Source organism: Protopterus annectens, chromosome 1.part1 (assembly GCF_019279795.1).
Source record: "Protopterus annectens isolate FY-2018-M chromosome 1.part1, PAN1.0, whole genome shotgun sequence".
NCBI lineage: Eukaryota > Metazoa > Chordata > Ceratodontiformes > Protopteridae > Protopterus > Protopterus annectens.
The window spans coordinates 1,262,911,319-1,262,930,925 of NC_056726.1; the positions used below are offsets into that span (position 1 = coordinate 1,262,911,319).

Here is a 19,607-nt window from a genome sequence, read left to right on the forward strand (position 1 = left end):
TATCCTTTGCTGGCTACATTAATTCCATGAGGGTGGTAGCCTAGTTTCTGGAGACACCCAAGGTGTTATTTATACTGCTAGGGGAAATTTGGCCATGGCATCACAGAACTCTACCTACTTTTTTCAATAGGTGCCGTGGAATTCCTTACATCCAGCTGAGTTAATCTATCACCAACTCAAGCAGATGGAGCCTCAGTTTAATGTTTCATCCACAGGACAACAAGTTTAGGAGTGCAGAACACCCTTTATTCTGTATTGCAATGCAGTAATCAATCTACCAGGTGTGGAAATAGAACCCTCAGCCTTCTGTACTAAAGATGAGCATGCTACGTGTTGCACAACCGACAAAGCTGCAATATGAAATAGCCAGAAAGTTAATTGGCTGAAAGGAACTATATTCATTATCTATGAATACATACTACACATTTTCTAAGGCATTCAAATTTATATTATAGCAAGTACCTATATTGCATATCAATGGCTCAGCAAGCAGAATCTTGCCCTTGGTGCTGGAAAATTAGAAGGCTGCAGGTTCTTTTCCTACTACAGGTGACTGGGTTCATTTTTTAAATTACTGACACTGCAGTAGAGCATAAGGGGCTGCCATAATCCTGAGTGTGCCATCCTTCAGATGTGATGTTAAATCAAGGCCCCATCTGCCCGATCTGGTAGTAGGTCAAGTGAATGTTAAAGATCACATACCACCTATCAAAAAGAGTGGGGAGAGTTCCCTGATGCCCTGGTGCAATTTTCCCTAGTAGTATAAATACCATCTTGAGAATCCCCTAAAAAGAGACTACGAGCATAATGGGATTAACCCAGTTAGCAAATGATAAATAAACAAATAAGTAAATAAAAAGAGTCTCTAGTAATCAGTAGAAAATTACTTTCAATATGTGCATTGCTTGATATAATGATTCATCTAACTTTCCCTTTGGGTATAGGCACAAAGATGCTTTATACTGCTAACCTTGGTATACACCACATACATTTAAAGAGCTATTAAAATTTCACATAAATCTTAGAAAAATATTAAAACGCTACATCTCAGCTTATGTGTCGGCCATATTTTGTATATTCCTATATCAGTATGTTATAAATGTAAATAGATGTACTGTAGTTTTCCAAAAAAGTATTTAATAGAAACTCTGTTCTCCCTGCATCTTACCCCACACTTGAAATCATACTACTGGGTTGTATCATTACATCCCAAGAATGAAGAAACAGCAATTGGAATAGGCAAAGTCAAACATGGAGTCACATTTTTTAAAAAAATGTACAATGTCAGCATTAAATAATGTGCTGCAAATACAGTTTACCTCAGAAAATGTCCGTTAAATTATGCCAAGCATTTTAATAAAGTTATTCAAAAAATTGTCAGCAGCTGTTAGAGTTGTTCATGAAAAAGAGAGCAGTGATTTTTTCCTATGGTATTAAAGTTTCTTAGGAGGAAAATTTCACATATATGACAATGGTCACTTAAAATCCCTAAGTAAATAATTGATTAAAGCTATCTTTATATTGTTTCTTCATCTAAATGAGCAATTCATTCATAATTAAGACCTGAGACTAAATTATATCAAACACATTTTGGGGGCTTACCAAAATTTTCAATTACTCAAGATATTTATGAATTAGTGGACTTACCAAACCTTGAAATGATTCAAGAGATCTGCGAACTCGTACACTTTACTGTTTATCACTGCTCACAGGACTAACATAGGAATCAGAATTTGCAGAATAAGCATCAGTAACCACTCTCTCTGTGTTTTATTTCTCCTCTACTTCCATCTTTTGATGTCTCACCATGCAGACCTGCCGATATAAAAATAATAAAATGAGTGTAAAAAATATAAAGAAGCCAAAAATGCATGCACATTTTTCAGAAATAGAAAAAAAAATAAGAAGCAAATAAATCCTGCAGATGTAGGATGACAGTATGTTGGAAAATAAAAAAGATTTCTTATATTCAGCATCAGACTTGTAGGCTATTAAACTAAATACTGACAAATCCATACAAACAATCTGGTCAGTGCTTCATTTCATAAAAATGATACAGAATGAGTAAAGAACAAGAAACTGAACTTGATGATAACTGTGATTTGTTTGATACTGCTGAATTTTGTTTTTACTGAAATTTTTCCAAGGTGAGAAATTCTGATGGACTCAGCAGTGGGCTCTGTTAAAGTGTGGGGCGAAGATTTTCTGTACTAGAATGGGAAAAGTGATATACTACCCCAAATAATTCATGTTTCTACGTAGAAGGTAACTGCTCAAATAAAAAAAAAAAGAAATACATTAAAACATTAACAATCACTATGCTTTTGTATGATCAGTATACAGAGCAGTGGTAACTCTGGCAAACTGACTTTAGATAATGCTTATCAGAACAAGCAAAAAACAATAATTAAATGCTTGATTCTAAATCCTTAGGCTGTACAAATATTGTTTGTTAGACTGGTGGTAGTGACAGCTGCACAGAATGGGAAGTGTGTTTGGTTCAGTCCCCTGACAAGGGTTAGTTTTTTTCTTTCCTGTTCAGTTGTTAACACTCAAGTTGAAATACTCAGTTTGTATTTAGTACACATCTTAACATGATTGTTTTTTTAAGGTTCATTTTTACAAGCGCCACAATTTATTTATTTTATTCATTTTCATTACAGATTGTAAGCAGAGTAAACTGTGTATAGTTCCACCTGCATGCGTGTGTGTGTGTGTGTGTGTGTGTGTGTGTGTGTGTGTGTGAGTAAGATAGAGAGAGAGACAGACTGTGCCTCCCAAAAAGGTAAACTTGAACTGAAATCTTTGTCAGGTAAATAAAAAACAAAGCCATAGGTAATGTAAATATTTTAATACATTTTAAATACTGTATAAGAGATAATATAGCATAACATAACTGCTTAAATACTACTAGACATATTATTTTAACTTTACAACTGAATTTCTTGAGCTGGAATGACAAATGTAGTCCATGTATTTTTCCTTGTTGAAATGTGATATAAGTGATAGACGGGACTGGTTTATTATGAATAACTGTACTGCAGTTTACTTGTGAGTGCTGCTAGGTAGCACAATCAACTGCACGACCAGTAACGAACAAGAATGCAAAAGATTTTGCCATTATTTTATAATAGCATGTCCTGTTTGAATCAATAACAAAGGAAAGCCACTACATTCAATAGATGAAAGGCAGGAAATAAGTCAGGAGAAACAGCTGACAATGATAAAAGAAAGGAAAGTTCAAAAAATACAGAATGGAAGACTGTAAAAGAGCTGGAGCCCTTGAAATGAAGAAAATAAATAAGAAAAAAAACGAAAGAAAGATAACAGCAAAGAAAACACAGACAGTCTGACAAAGTGAGAGAAAAAAAAAGTAGAAATGAAGAAGGAAATACCATGGGTAGACGACACTTTCTTTTCGGAAACATCTGAAGACTATTTTATATATGACCAGATGGCTGTTCATCAGCAATAAAGTAACTTTCATTTAGCGCACTGAAAATAAATCCATTAGGAATGTCTGAGTACTCAAAATATAATGTTATGGAAGATGCATCTAGCCAGTACATTCACAGGATTCAAGGGAATAAGTGGGCATTTGGAATTTTCTTTTATATCTGCTAGGGATATATGGACAATTGCATTTCTTCCCCTTAAAATGATTACAATAGAACCACAACATTTTATAAATGATTGACTTTCTTCACCTAAGCAACTGCACAGGTTTAGTGGTTAGGTGTTGCATCAAACCCGGGCACCAAAAATGAGTGCAGTGATGATATCGTGTGACAATGATACTGCATTGGCATTACCAGATGACAAAAAAAAACGGGTCATTGTGTGGTACAACCAGCACTGTTATTTGTAACACACTATGTTGTGTAGATAATAACAACTGGTTTCAGTGTCCTTGTAGCTCAACAAGTATAGAGAACAGAAGATGCATGCAGCTGCAGCTGTTGAAGAAGATATTATTTCTAATGCTGCACCAACAAATAAACTGTCTTTTCCATTTGTAATACACAATTACACACTGATCACTACTTTAAGTACAAATTACAGATAGATGTAGATCATATTTCTGCAAAAGAAATAGAAAAGCTGGAAAGAGAGACCTGTAGCAAAGCAGTTCTCAAAATCTGCAACCAGACTCTTTGGGAAGGTCAGCACTTGTTTTACAGAAAGCAGAAGCTAGTCAAGAAATGCTACAGATTTTAAAATGTAAACTTCTAGGCATTGCTTCATGCTAGGACCAACCTAAGTAATATTAAATGAAGCTGGATCCACTCCAGTGGCATAGATTGATGAAGCCCTGACTATGATGCAGGTGACCCTGGTTTGATAAGCAGCTTGGGCAACTGATGAAGTGGGAGGGATGGGTAGGCCTATCTGGGGAGGGGGTATGTGGTGTCCCTTTGTGATGTTCCTTGGTGGAGTCTAAGAATGCTGCTAAAGGAGGTTTGGTCCATAAAGGTGAAAAGTGGGCCTGGCTGACCTGCCATGGAGTTGGTGGGATATGCCACTTGTCCACATTGCATGCCACCTTGGACAAAACCCTTTTGCCATGTGCGAGGGGTAGCAGGTAGGGTATAAATTACCCCCCCCCCTTGGACAGATGAAGAGATGTGCTGAGCCCAGCCTCAGCTATACCAGAATAGTCTGGGGGGAGGGGGCAAGGATATAGTTGGTCGAACCGACATGGACATCAGGCACTGGGCTGCTGGACTAGTACTGATGACGGAAGGAGGGACAAAAAAATTATATTTACTGAAGCTATATATTTGACTGTAAATCAATGTAGTACAAATCCTGAGCCAAAGCTTGATCATTTAATGCATACATGTATATGAGTTAACTTCAGAGATACATTCAACCACAACCAAAAGGAATCGGTGCTCAAATGTTCACCAAAACACCAAAACGTAGAACAGTTTGAAGAAGGCACAAATCCAAGATCCACACAAAAATACTTTAATAAAACGACTCTTCAGTCCAACACAAACAATTAATTAAATGACTATGCAGTCCACTAACGCGATTACACCAACACTGCGTTTTCGTTTAAACAACTTCATCAGATGGAGACAAATGCATACCTACACAAAACACTCCATTTATATACTCATTAGAATAATTAAACAATTAATTAATAAAAAGGGTGAGCTAAAAGCATCTGCATTTAAAGGGCTAGAGCTCATAATGCATTCAATTGCAGTATGTAATATAATATACTGCCTTAATTTTAAAATATTACAAAATTTTAAAATACATAATTTTAAAATACATTTAAAATACATTTAAAATAAAGCAGTGAAATAAAATTACATAATAGAAAAGAAAAAAAGGAAAAAGAGTTATAGCTTAGCTGATCTCAGCTTAAGCACAGGCACTAAAGAGATGGCATCATTTAATCCTGGAGGTTTGTTCGCCTCCAAGAAAAGCTGCCACAAAAGCTCTTTATATTCAATCGAGGTCTCCCATGGACCACCCTTACATCTTTTTCTACTACTTCCAACACAAGGAAGCTAAATGTAGCTTCCTGACAAATTAGTTTATGACGGAATAAAGCATTATTGGTACATTTTATTTTCATCTCATAATAATGCTCATATATTCTATTCTTTAACTTTCTTTCCGATTTCCCTACATAAAATGCATCACAATGGCCACACAAACCTAAATACACTATCCCAGAGGTATGACAGTTAGCAAAATATTTGCTCTGAATCAATCTATCCCTACTGTCTATAAAATTTGTTTGCTTGGTACAAATATAGGGGCATTGGGAACATCTTCCGCACTTAAAGGTTCCCAGTTTACCTTCCTTCACTTTTTTCATATCGTATTTACCCTCTAAAATAGTTTTAAACTTTTGCCCCTTCTATATGTGCACTTCAAAGGCTCTTCAAAGATACATTTCAAGTCTGAAATCTGACCAAACCTATACCATTCTTCCTCCAGAATCTTCCTAATTCTAGGTGCACTACCATTGTAATCCACTACAAAGTTCCCTGTACCATCACTATTAGGCTTAGTGGATTTTGTCACATTCAAAACTACATTCAAACCCAAAATGGGTTTAAATTTATCATGCCTACCTTCCCTAACTTCCCTCTCTATAGACTCAATAAGATCTTTAGGGTAGCCTCGATCCAAAAACATATTGTGTAAAATTTTACACTCTTCATCAAAATCACACCCTCTTGATGCCATACGGCTACCCCTCACATGTTGGCCCTTAACAATACCTTTTTTTTCTGATGGTAAGGGTGAGCAGTATTAAAGGCCAAATATGAATTAGAAAATGTTGCCTTCCTGAAAATCTTTGAATAAAAACAACCATCCCCTTTGCCTATAGTAATATCCAAATAATTTAAAAATTCTTTATCCTCTTTGTAGGTAAATTTTAAAAAATCAGTAGAATCTGAAATGTACTTAAATAATTCTAAAAATTCGTCCTTCATACCCACCCAAAAAAAACACATATCATCCAGAAAACGCTTATAAAATTTCCAATTATGGGCATATTTTGAATTGATGATATATTTATCTTCCCAAGCTGTTAGAATAATGTTAACATATGTGGGGGCACATCTTGCCCCCATCCCTACACCCTGAATCTGTTTAAAGAATTCCCCCTCATAATGAATAAAGTTATTATTCAAAACTAAATCCATAAGAACTAGAATCAAATAAAAATCATTCTTATTAAAACTACCATATTTTAACAAGGCTTCTTCAAACCACATCATCCCATCATTGTGTGGTATACATGAAAAAAGATCCACTATATCAATAGTAATAAAAATAATATTGTCATCATAAAGAACCTGTGTTAAGCTACGCAATAAATCCCAAGAATCTTTTACAGTCCCCTGGCCTCCCATAGATAAGGACTTTAACTTTACATCCAACCATCTAGCCAGCGGAGCAGTAACTAAGCCCACTGATGCAACAATGGGTCTCAAGGGAGGATTTTCCACATCTTTATGCACTTTTGGTATCCCAAAAATAGTGGGAACCTTAGGTTTCTCAACATAAAGATATTTAAAAGTTTTAACATCAATTGAACCTTCCATAAGCAAGTCATTCAAAACCACAAATATTTTCCTGTTACCTATATTAATCTCATTTATAGAGGCTCTGACATATTTTTCTAAATCACCTAAAATTTCCATCATCCTAGCTTCATATAATATATTGTCCATAATAACAGAACCTCCACCTTTATCTGGTTTCATAACTCTCACTGTGATATCCTCCCTAATTTCCTTTAATAACCCATATTCTTCCTTAGTAAGATTATATATAATTTTATTCCTTGAGAGCTCAGCTCTAAGTTTACTTTCCATTATGGCCTCAACATTTCTTAATTGTGGGTGTAGAGGCGGATTAAACAGACTTTTCCTTCTCAATACTTCACAATTCTGCCCACTACTATTTTGTCCCTGAAAAAGCAGTTCTAAATTTTTCTTCCTTAAAAATAACTTAAGATCAATCAACACCTTACTAATATCTGCCTTCATATTAGGGACAAATTTAAGGCCTCTTGATAATAAAGAAAAATGTACTTTATTTAATTCATAATTACTATAATTATAAATACTATAGCCTTGATACTTATTAATACAGCCTTGGGAAAGAATAAAATCTGTATTAAAATAATTATTAAGCACATGTTCACCTATCAATTCCACTGCTTGAATCTCCCGTTGCTGCTGCTGTTGTAGTTGTTGTTTTGATTGCCCCTTGCCCCTCCGTACCCCCCATACTGATAGTTTTTTTGCTGATAATTTTTTATTCTCTCTGACCTCCTCAAAGGGGGGTATTCATCCAAATTTTTTAAATCACCTACCTCATCTCCTCCATACAACCCATAATGTTCATCCCCTCTCCTATCCGTACCAAAACCATCATGGTTTTTATACAAATAGTATCTTGGTTTGGGGTAACAAACTTTATCTTTATTTTCTTTGATATCTCTATCTAATTTCTTACTTTCCTAAAATATGCTTTGTTTATATTATTGTCAATCTTATACAGTCTGTCAAAATACGGTTTCTGCCCTTCCTCCACAGAAAATAACAAATCTTCTGTAATTTTTTGATTAATACTTTCAATTTTACTAGATAAAATTTTCATTTCCCTTTCATTTTCTCTGATAATGGCTTTTAATATTTCAAACCCACAATTATCAAAAATTTCTAACAATTCCTGGTGGAAAATACTTCCTTCTTTCACTTTGTTAGGATATTTAACCACCCTCAAGCCCTTAGGTACAATTTTTAAACGTAAGCATTCCCTTAGGTATGCATTCTCCATATCATAATTTTTATATTTAAAAAGTTCATTATGTATTTTAAAATTTTGTAATATTTTAAAATTAAGGCAGTATATTATATTACATACTGCAATTGAATGCATTATGAGCTCTAGCCCTTTAAATGCAGATGCTTTTAGCTCACCCTTTTTATTAATTAATTGTTTAATTATTCTAATGAGTATATAAATGGAGTGTTTTGTGTAGGTATGCATTTGTCTCCATCTGATGAAGTTGTTTAAACGAAAACGCAGTGTTGGTGTAATCGCGTTAGTGGACTGCATAATCATTTAATTAATTGTTTGCGTTGGACTGAAGAGTAGTTTTATTAAAGTATTTTTGTGTGGATCTTGGATTTGTGCTTTCTTCAAACTGTTCTACGTTTTGGTGTTTCAGAGATACATTCACCTTATTTTGTGTTTTTTATTTTTATTTTTACATAGAAGACCTACATCATTTTTGCTATCTAGACAATGACCAATCTATAATCAGTGGCTTGAAGTATGTCCATTGTTAGGCTAGCATGTGGCTTAGAGATTTTATAAAGTCAGGAGGTCAGTAAAAAGCCAAAAAAGAAACAGAATGGGGGCAGAGATCTATAGTCATTATGTATAGTTACATATAGGTTTTTGCCTCCATAAAAGAGAGCACTAAGGTAAAGTCAGAAGACGTGGAAACATGAAAAGACAGATCACATACCGGTAAAGAAAGTGTGCTGCAAAATTATTTATTTATTTGTTTTCAACCAAACTGATCTTTTTGACATATTGTGAGAAGGCATCAAAATAGATAAGGTGAGGTAAGGTGAAGCAAAATAAAAAAAGTGAAATTGTTTCAAGCTGATGATGCAGTGAAGTTAATGGACTTTATACCAAAGAATTTTTTTTTAGGATTACTGTTTGACAGTTAGTGCAGGTTTCTTACTTTCTGACTGAGCAAGTCATGACTTACCCAGACTGTGCTTCCAGGATGAGACTGAAAAGGGTCCACATGGATCAGAGCTCTACCTCTGTAAGCAGAAATAAAGCATTTGATACAATATTCTTGACAAATGCATGTAAACATATGGAAAATGCATTTAAAGTATGACAATATGGCATCGCAAACTGGTCACTAGAACAGATATAAGAAAATGTAGCCGAGGGAGTGAAAGTAAAAACAAAGATGAGACATATTTTAAGACTTACAAAGCAGTACCAGAGTGACTCTTCGTATTACACACTGTGCAAGGGACAGGGATTGTAAAAATATGAAATGTGCTTCTATAGCAAGAAGAAAAAAAACTTATTTTGATTACAGATAGTATTCTAATGGCCAGCGAGTTATGAAGAAATGAGACATTTTAATGCAATATTTTAGCAAAACAGCAAGGGAACAGACAGAAATGCTTAAAACTTAGAAAAGTTGTTATGAGATGAAATAGTAGTGATGGACCAAGAATATATATTTTAACCTTGGTCAATAAATATGAACAGAAATAAAATGAAATGGGGAAGATTTTTTTTATTTGATTATTTTTATGAAATAGTATCACAACTATTAAAATGGTAAAACAAATATTGTAAGCAGAACTGGGGTGGAGATTGCATGCCACAATAATGGAAGAAGTAGAAGAAATTAAAGAAAAATCTATATATGCCATGATCTGAAAAAGCATACTCTAGTGTACTTTATCTGATGACACTTGACTGTACCTGATATTATAGAAGATCTCTGATTATGCCTCATATTTTTGCTCTGTCTCTCATTTTTCTTTCTTTCTGGTAAATCATTGAGGATTCCAGCCAGTCAATAATGTAAGACATTAAAGTTTCATACATTGCATTCTTCAAAACTGGTGTTGCAAAACCTGTTGTTTTATTAAATTTCTAATTGGACTAGAGTAATATTTATAAACTATCCCATATTATGGGTCTTTGTCCCTAATTATTTTTGGGTTTTTCCTGAAAACTTGAGCAAAGAAGTTGACAGCTGAAACACAAGATCAAGTGCTGTTTTTAAGAAGAAGTGGCAATGGAGACATATATTACATCAAAATATAATAAAATAAAAAATAAAAAACAAGGTCTGGATTTGACAGACTTTAATGAAAAACTCCTAGCACCTAAAAAATTGTCTTCTATGGGGCTTATAAAAGCATAGAAAAAAACATGCATTTAAATAACCAGTCCCATTAATCAAACAACCAATTAAAAATAAAATGATAAATTCAAAGTAAACTTCCATTCCAGTTCTTCATTTAACCCTTTGGATTTCAATGTTTTTCTAAGTCCCAACCTTTAAAATATAAAGAGCTTCCTTGTTCATAAGTAAGAAAAAAGTCCAAAGGCTTACCTTCCCTTTCATCTACCTTAACTTGCTCCAAAACTGAACATTTCAAACTAGAGACATCTTGACTGTCTCCAGGAAAAAAAAAACTTCAGCTACTGACTTTTCAGTTCCTCCCAGTTTAATATTACTTAAATGTTCTTGCATTCTTCATTTAAAAATTCTGGTAGTCTTTGCAATATAGTGCAAACTACAACCATACCAAATAAAATATGTTACCTTTTCATAAGACAATTAAAATGCTTTTTTGTAGAAAAAAATATGTCAATATTCTGCAATGGTGGCACAAACATACACACACATTACAAATATAACATGAAAATATCCTCTCTGAAACATTACATGTCCTAGAGATTGTCAAATTTAGCAATAATCTCTTAAAATGTGAGTGTGAACCAAATACTCAACTAAATTTAAATCCCTTGTCAAAGAAGCTTAAATTTACCACTTAATGTTACAGCTAAAATGGGATCCTTAGCTAACACTGTATAAAATTTGACCACTAGGTCAAAAAATATCCTGCTGAAGCTAGTATACTTAGTTACAAAATAGATACCCATCTTGTGTTTAAATAGACAATTATCACTTCTACCAAATCAACTTCACTCTAACTGCATAAGAATGGCTAACAAATATAAACAGTTGTCTCGCAGAGGGACAGGTTTTCAAATAGATTTCTTCCTCCTCATGATTATGATTATAGAAGCAGGCTGATACAGAACATGCCACATTTGGAAATCTGGCCACTAAATCAGAAAAAGGCAATGAACTAAGTGTATGGGTAGGATAACAGCCAGTATTATCTCTTCACTCTATCATTCAACCTTGCCCTACTAGAGGATCTCAGTGCTCCACTGATAAATCATTACTCTCCATAACTAAATAATAACTCTGCAGGATGCTCACTGTATTCACGATGGATTGCTTATGCCTGGAATACCATCCCACTCCACTTATGAACAGTCTGCAACCTGAAAGACTTTAAATGCTAACTAAGGCTACACCTGATAGACATATGGCTCTGCACCTGCACCATCCCTGGTTAAACTGCTACTGATATAGCTATATGAATTTGTGCCATAATTCTCTGATGCATGAAATGTAATGTAATATTATCAAAACTATATTATCCTCTATAATTTCATCATTTCATCTCCTTTAGCTTCCTTGCCCCTAAAATTTACATTGTTTACATTGTTTGTGGGTTTGTGTGTATGTTTCCCGTGTCCAACTGGGGGTGGAAAGTCATGTTACATGTTTCATGTTTCTCACTTTGGCCCCTCACTTCCATTGGCATAGCCTGTGAACATATGTCATTCTTGTGTGCTGTTTCCTATCATAGCTGTATATCTGTGTATATCTATGCGCACACACACACACACACACACACACACACACACACACACACATATATATATATATATATATATATATATATATATATATATATATATATATATATATATATATATATATATATCTAGGTTCATAGGTTCATAGGTAAGTACTAGGTTATCAGCCCAAGGGCCTACGTAAGCCTAGCCAACAAGGTTCCCTGGCTTATGCCACCTAAGAAAGTTATTTTCCTGTGCCACCGTAGAGCAGAGACACAGAAGTGATCCCCGGGGTGTATTTCCTATTTCCCATCCACTCATCAAGATTTTTCTTGAAGAGTGCTAATGAAGAACTTTGCTTGACATAGATGGGTAGCCTGTTCCAGAGTATGGGAAGTCTCTGGGACAGGAATCTATCCCGCCAGCATGTCCTGTTTATTGTGGTGACAAGGTTTAGGTCCCTAGAGCATGCACCTCAGAGGGATTGGGATTTCTTTAGGTGTAGCATGTCCAACAGCTCTGGGTTTGACATAGCTTTATATGTTAGGCAGAGATTACCTCGGAGTAGGCGATATGCTACGGAGTAAAGCTGGAGCTTTTTGAGGCGGTCAGTGTAGGGCATTTGTTTGAGGCCAGTATGTGGATATCATGGGTGATTAGCTTATGGTCGGCTCGGGCCAACGAGGAGTTGACTTCAGGTGTGGAACACCGGTCACTCATGTTGGTAATGACTAGGTCTAGGATATTGTTGCCCCTGTTGGGGTTGTGGATAAGCTGATCCAGGGTATTGGAGTTTATGAATTCCAGAAAGAGTTGAGCTAAGGAGTTGGTACATGAGTAGTTTTCCCAGTTAATGGTGGGGTAGTTGAAGTCGCCAATTATTAGGGTGTTTGGTTGAACCCTAATATTTTCCAGTACATCAAGAAAAGAGGAGTGGGAATCCTGGGGCATGGTGGGGGACCTGTAGCAAGCTACAACTTGGATTGCAGTTTTGCCCAGAGTTAGTTGCACTTGGGTAACCTATTTTTAGGCAAGGTTCAAATAACAAATTCACCACCGTAACAGGAACAGGCAAGCAAAAACTGAGGGTAATGCTACTCAATGCTAGAAGTCTAAATCTCAAAATGCACTCACTCGAGGCACTCCTTAAAATGGAGAATATTGATATCTGTGCAGTGACTGAGACCTGGTTCAAGGCTCCGGAGAGCACCCCTGCACTACCAGGCTATAACTCATACCACACTTTTCAGCCATGTAACCTGGACCGAAACACCAAAGGTGGAGGTGTGTCCATATTCATTAATGATATCCACACCTCCAGGCTAGTTGCTCAGCATAATACATCAGGCACTATAGGGGCAGCAAGAGCCTTAGCCAGTATCTGGAATCCCAGGGGCAATAGGTGCAGGCCATCTGTGGCAAAGCATCGTGGTCTGTCGACCATGTCATCCCAAGCAGACAGATACTAGATCCCCTTAGAATGACACCAGAAGCTTAGCCAATTGTTGAAGTCAGTCATTTTGTCCTTGTACTGCAGTATTATTCAGGGCGATGGCAGAATACTACTCAGTACTAGGATCATATCTGCCTGGCCTACAAGATCAGAGAGCTCTTCCATGTCTCTTTTCATATAGTCCAGGGAGGTACATCTCAGGTCATTCACACCAACATTCACAATGACAGAGTCATATTTGTACTTGTTGTGGCGTGACCTGTGTGCGTGGGTTATGTGGCAGATCCTGGCACCCGACAGGCAGCTGACAGTAACCTTCTCCTTGTTTAGCCTTGTGAGTGGGACATCAGTGTGCCTGACTATAGAGTCACCTATGACTAGTGTGTTGGGTATGTTGTTTTGCCTTATTGGCTATGGTTGAGTGGCACACTGAGTCTGTGGGCTATGTGTCATTTGGGTTGTGTTGAGGGATGGAGGTTGCTTGCGTTTCTGCTTTGGAGGTCTGTGTTGCTTAGACAGATTATTATTGACAGCCTCACTGAATGTTTTTGTGTTACTATGTGTGGATTTTGGTGGTGTAGATTTAGTGAGAGTATGTGATGAGTGTGGTGTGGTGCAAATGTTTACCTTCTCCTCATGACTGTCAAGTTCAATCTTGATTGGAGAGAGCTTTACCTCCAGTTTGGCTAGATAAGTGCATCTCTCACAGGTTGTAGTGGTGGGTGGTAGAAGGAGAGGGTTGTCTGTGTACATGAGGCAATTTCTACATTGCCTCAAGATGCCCAGATTCATCAAATAGACAGGAGAGAACACTGGGAGCTGACTCTTGGACATGCCTGAATAAAAAAAACTATTTTCCTCTAGATAAGTGAGGAAAGTGAGTACATGAGCTGTTTTTCTCTAAGCAAGTGAGAAAAGTAAGTACAAAAACTGTTTTCCTCTAGGTAATGAGGAAGATTGAGTGCTATAATAATTAGTAGCTTATTTAGTGCTTACAAGTTCTGAGCAAGTGCTGAGCATGAATAAGCAAATTTAGTGCTAAAACTAAGAATCTGTATCTGCACTAGACGAGTTACAGGGCAGAAATAAGTGCAAATGCAGGCTTTCAAATCAGAAAGTTGAGAGAAATGGAAGAGATTGCCCAAACGGCCAATAACTACAATTTCTGGGCCTAGGGTTACCACCTGTCCCACTTTGCGAGGGACAGTCCCTCTTTGCACAGTTGTGTCCTGCCAAAAAATATTAAAAATGACAAATGTCCTGAGATTGTAGGACATAATTATGTCCTATATTGTATGTAATAGTTGCATAAAACAGTTATTCTGTATCTAAAATACCTAAATGTTGTAAGAAACAGAATAAGCAACTAAAATGCTACAAGAATAAGCTACTATTTAGGCAAAAAAGTTAAGTTCTATCCTTTGTACTGACCGTGGGAATGTGTCGGCCTGTAAAATCTGATGTTTGCCCCGAAAATGTCTCACTTTTGCCATTTGAAAAGGTGGCAACCCTATCTGGGCCAGAACCACTCCTTATGTGGTAGACAGGTTACCTAGTGCTTACCACTCCCACTGATAAGCTAGAAGGCTTCCCTCCAATACAGAAAGGCTTGGAGAGCTCAGAAGCTTACATACAGTCCTTTATACAACAAATCTGTATCTGGAACACTACTTACAGGAAAGGTAGGAAACAGGCTTACAGTTTTTTTTTTTTACAGAAAAGTAGCAAGAACAGTAGTAAAAACAATTCACATGCAGTGCAAGCTAGCACACTTGAGTATGTAGCAATATTAGACCAAACACAGTTTAAAAAATGCAATTAAATTAAAAAGGACTAAAAGCAAGTGCAGAAAGAGTTTATTAGGTAGAATGTGGTAAAGAGATGGGACTGGGGGATTGTCCCAGATCAAATCTACAGTGGGGTGGGCAACTGCAAAAGCCACCAAATTTAAACTACAAACAAAAATAGGGAGGGTGAGTGGAACAAAACAGTTTCAACAGAGATCTAAGCAACGACTAACAGTACAATCTCTAAAACCAAAAAAGTATACTCAGCTTTGTATATTTGCAGATCAGTCTCACAAAACAGGGAGACAACAGTTTCAACAGAGATCTAAGCAACAATTAAACTCTATAACCAAAAGAAATATACTCAGCTCTGTATATTTGCAGATAATCTGGAAGGTAGCCTCTCAGAAAGTAGGTTCCAGCAATTAAATGCAGGCTGTTGCTAACAGGTCAATTTTTATGCAAGTGATCCTTGAGTTAGATAACACACAAGCTGTAAAAAACAGTTATACCAACTGAAGACACGGCATATAAATATATATATATATATATATATATATATATATATATATATATATATATATATATGTGTGTGTGTGTGTGCGTGTGTGTCTGTAAAGCAATGCATACCCTGCGCAAATGCACTTACACATGCTTACTGGTGTTTATATATGCTTAAACTTGCTTACTAGTGCCTTATTCATTATGACACTGACACTTCGCTCCAGTTAACTTTTAATTGTTATTTTGCAGGTTATATAGCAGACAGATGTCGCAATATGTTCATGTACAGATTACTGATGGTAAATGGTATGTGATGCAGTGGGATTCGGTACAGGAATGTCTGTTCATTAGGTGGATGCTCTAACCAATACTCTATTGCTGTGCTGCTTCATTTGCATATATACCCATATATCCATGGCTCCTGGGTCCCCAAACACACACCCCAATGCCTCCCTAACACTGCAGTCATCCATTCTCCAGTTGGATTCGTGGTGTATCCACACCACTACACACTGGCCACTCCCTACTCCTATAAACCCATCCCATCAGTTGACTCACTCCACGTATCCTCATAACTCCCAAACTTTTACTCCACAAACATTGGTGACATGAGCGACCAAAAGGATACTATTCGCAATTTTTGGGTTGTCCCACATGGGACAATCATGTGTTTATGTCAAGATTAGACTCTATACTTTATTACATCCTTACTCCCGTTAACATGACACTACGATAAATTAATAAGTATGACTATGTGGTAACACACACGTTACACATGAGAGCGTTATTATGTTTGTGTTCGGCGTATTTCTTTTACAAATAGACTGGTTTAGTAACTGGCGTTGCCGTAGCAGGCAGATCACAGGAATGATTCCATGTGTGGGAACGTCCTCACATTTGATGTTTTTCAACACAGCACTGACTTCGGACATTGTACACACTTCTGCGTTTTGGCAGTTTCGTCCCTTCCCTCTTATGCACAACCTATTATTCTATATACTGTTGAGGTATGTAAGGGCGCATTCATGTTATTTATGTCTGCAAATGGAATGAATGTATTACAGAGAATGTACTTCTACATATTGATGTCTGCATGCGTGTATGCATATATACTTATAACGAACTCGCTGACCTCCACGGGGCAGCCCAATTAGAACCAGCCCATCCAACCCTGGCACACTTAGCTCCATAATTTCATACCCAAAGTTCCTCCACCCCACCCAAGTTCAGCATACATGCATACCATCCATTATCCAATTGTTATCGCAGCCGTGACACACCTCCACACATTGCCCTCTCCCGAGCATTAGGGGCTCTACACATATGTTGTCCCACCCCATGTATTCTCAGGTTCTCCCACCATTTAGTCCTTGAACATACCTGCCCTTGCTTGTGTAATGGTCAGATGGCCAAATAGCCTATCGATTTTTGGGTAGTCCCACCAGGGACTACCCTCTGTGTGTAAAGTAGACTTAGCAGATAAACAATAGGTTCATAGGTTCATAGATTAGTACTAAGCTAACTGCCCTTGCGAGCCGTTTTAAGCCTAGCCAATTATCCCTTGTGAGACTCAAACCCTGCACCCTGTGTTTGTAAGGCAAACACCTTAACGATTAGGCCACCTTCCCATCTATTGTGCATTGTGTATTGTGCAATGTTACTCCCACTTGTAATATCCTGCCTGTGGTGTGAGTAGCAGTGATTTGCTCACTCCTGCCCAGCTTGATATTACATATGTTGACAGCGCTATATAATACTGGGGTTGCTGTTGATTCCCTTCTCATTCCTTTTATATGCTTCATTGTTACGTTGTTCTTTCTTCATATATATATATGTATGTATATATGTTTATATATATATATATATATATATATATATATATATATATGTATGTATATATGTATATATGTATATATATATATATATATATATATATATATATATATATATATATATATATATGCATATATATTATATATCTGTACATACTTATATACATTTCCTATGCTGGGTACGGCTTAGACCCGCACAAGCGCACTCAGACTTGCTTACTTGTACTTATATGTGTTTACTGCTGCTTATTTGTTCTTACACTTGCTTACTAGTGTCTTATTCATTATGACAGTGCCACTTTGCTTGAATGATATTTAATTTAAATATCTCATGCGATACTCTTCTGTCAGTTTTACAGCAAAACGACATTCATTCCACATGGAAAATTATATGTGCTATTGTTGGGCTCTAACCGTGAATGCCTGTTCGTTAGGCGGATGCAACACTACACTATTGACATTTACATTGATTCTGCATGGTTTTTCTCTAGTTGAATGAATTTGATGTGTAGGCTACGCTCGGCAGAGGACAGCGATGCACAAACACACTGCGCTTTGCTTACACCTTTGATATTGCAGCAATTCAAATGTATAATAGGGACACAGGGAATCTAATTGTGAAAGTTCTAGGGACAGGGCTCAACATTCCACTACGTGCTTGTGTGTTTACTACTTCAATTTTATTTCACTGTTTGTGGACACTCTTGTATGCTTAGCATACATTTCGGTATCCACGGACACTGAATTACTGACTTACTTTAGAGGCGGGCTCTACTAGTAGGCATAGTAGGTTTTGCAACTGTCGGGGCATGTTTACGCATCCGTAGAACACTTGTACATGCCCCCTGCACTCGCACACGTTTCCTGTGCATGTCAAGGGTGCGGCAGCGCGCCCTCATACATATTCATATGGCGCTGCTGCCCCATCTGTAGTGAGGATGCTCGGTGCAAGGCTAAAACCGTCCTTGCGCCAAGCTTCTTGAATCCCGGGATTTATCTAACAGGATGGCATGACATTGACTACAATGTCCACATTTAGTAGTACCACCCTTACCTCCAAATATATGTTGTTTCCCACTCTCAAATTTCTTTTTCAAGTTGACTCCTATCCTATGGACAAATCTGGGTTCCTCCCCCACTAGTGAAAAAAATCACTTGATCACACTTCAAGATATTCCAATTGTCTCTTATAACCTTTTTAACTTCTCCGGTAGTGTCATTAAAAGGTAATACACATGCTCTGCTAAATTTGTTGGATGTTGTATCTTTCACTGGGGTTTAATCTTCACCATTTCTATTCCCAACAATGGTTTATATTTATTCCCCCACTCATTGCTAACATATCTCACTACATCCTCAACCCATGGGGATGGATAGCCCCTCTCCTTGAACAAAATAGGAATGTAGCAAAAACACCTCACAAATCAAAAATAAGAAAACACACAGCCAGCCAGTACTTCACCAGTAACTTGCTTTTCTTTATTCAACGATCTGGTACCTCGGCAGTTCGCCTTCAAGGATCACAATTAATTCAATACACTCATTACATTTATATACACTTCTCATTTTAACAATTAACAAATTAATCCCCTAATTAATCAATTTAACAATAAAAAATTATTTAAAGTGACCTTAAACCAATTATAAATTTCTACAATATAAATGTAAATATATAAATACATGAATGAATAAATAAATAAATAAATGAATAAATAAATAAGTGAACGTGTGCTAAACATACATAATTCATTAAATGCCTAATTCTTGATTCATACCATTAGGCTTTAAGGTATGGAACTTAAAAATCATTCTAGTCTCAAGCTCCAATAACAGGGCAACAGGGCTAAACAGATTTTGGTTCCTTATATCTTTTAAATGCTCCAAAATCCGTACCCTAACCATCCTTTTGGTTTGTCCTATATACCACATATTTTTACATGAACATCCCAAGATATAAACCACCCCTGTTGATTTGCAATTAAAATGGTATTTGGGAGTAAAATTTACATCATTAATAACACTCAGGTTCACAATCTTATCACAAATATT

At 36.5% G+C, this 19,607-nt stretch overlaps 1 protein-coding gene across 3 annotated transcripts in view; it reads right to left on the minus strand.

The window, feature by feature from the left end:
- The window catches only part of LOC122809750 (netrin-1-like), a 1,405,978-nt gene that overhangs the window by 556,913 nt on the left and 829,458 nt on the right, over window positions 1–19,607 (minus strand). For 2 of the 3 annotated variants that reach the window (XM_044081472.1, XM_044081480.1), the window contains exon 3: window positions 1,648–1,815. The exons of the other annotated variant lie outside the window; for it this stretch is intronic. The gene's annotated coding sequence lies outside the window, so the exon portion shown is untranslated. The remainder of the gene's footprint in view (window positions 1–1,647; window positions 1,816–19,607) is intronic. 3 annotated transcript variants of the gene reach the window in all.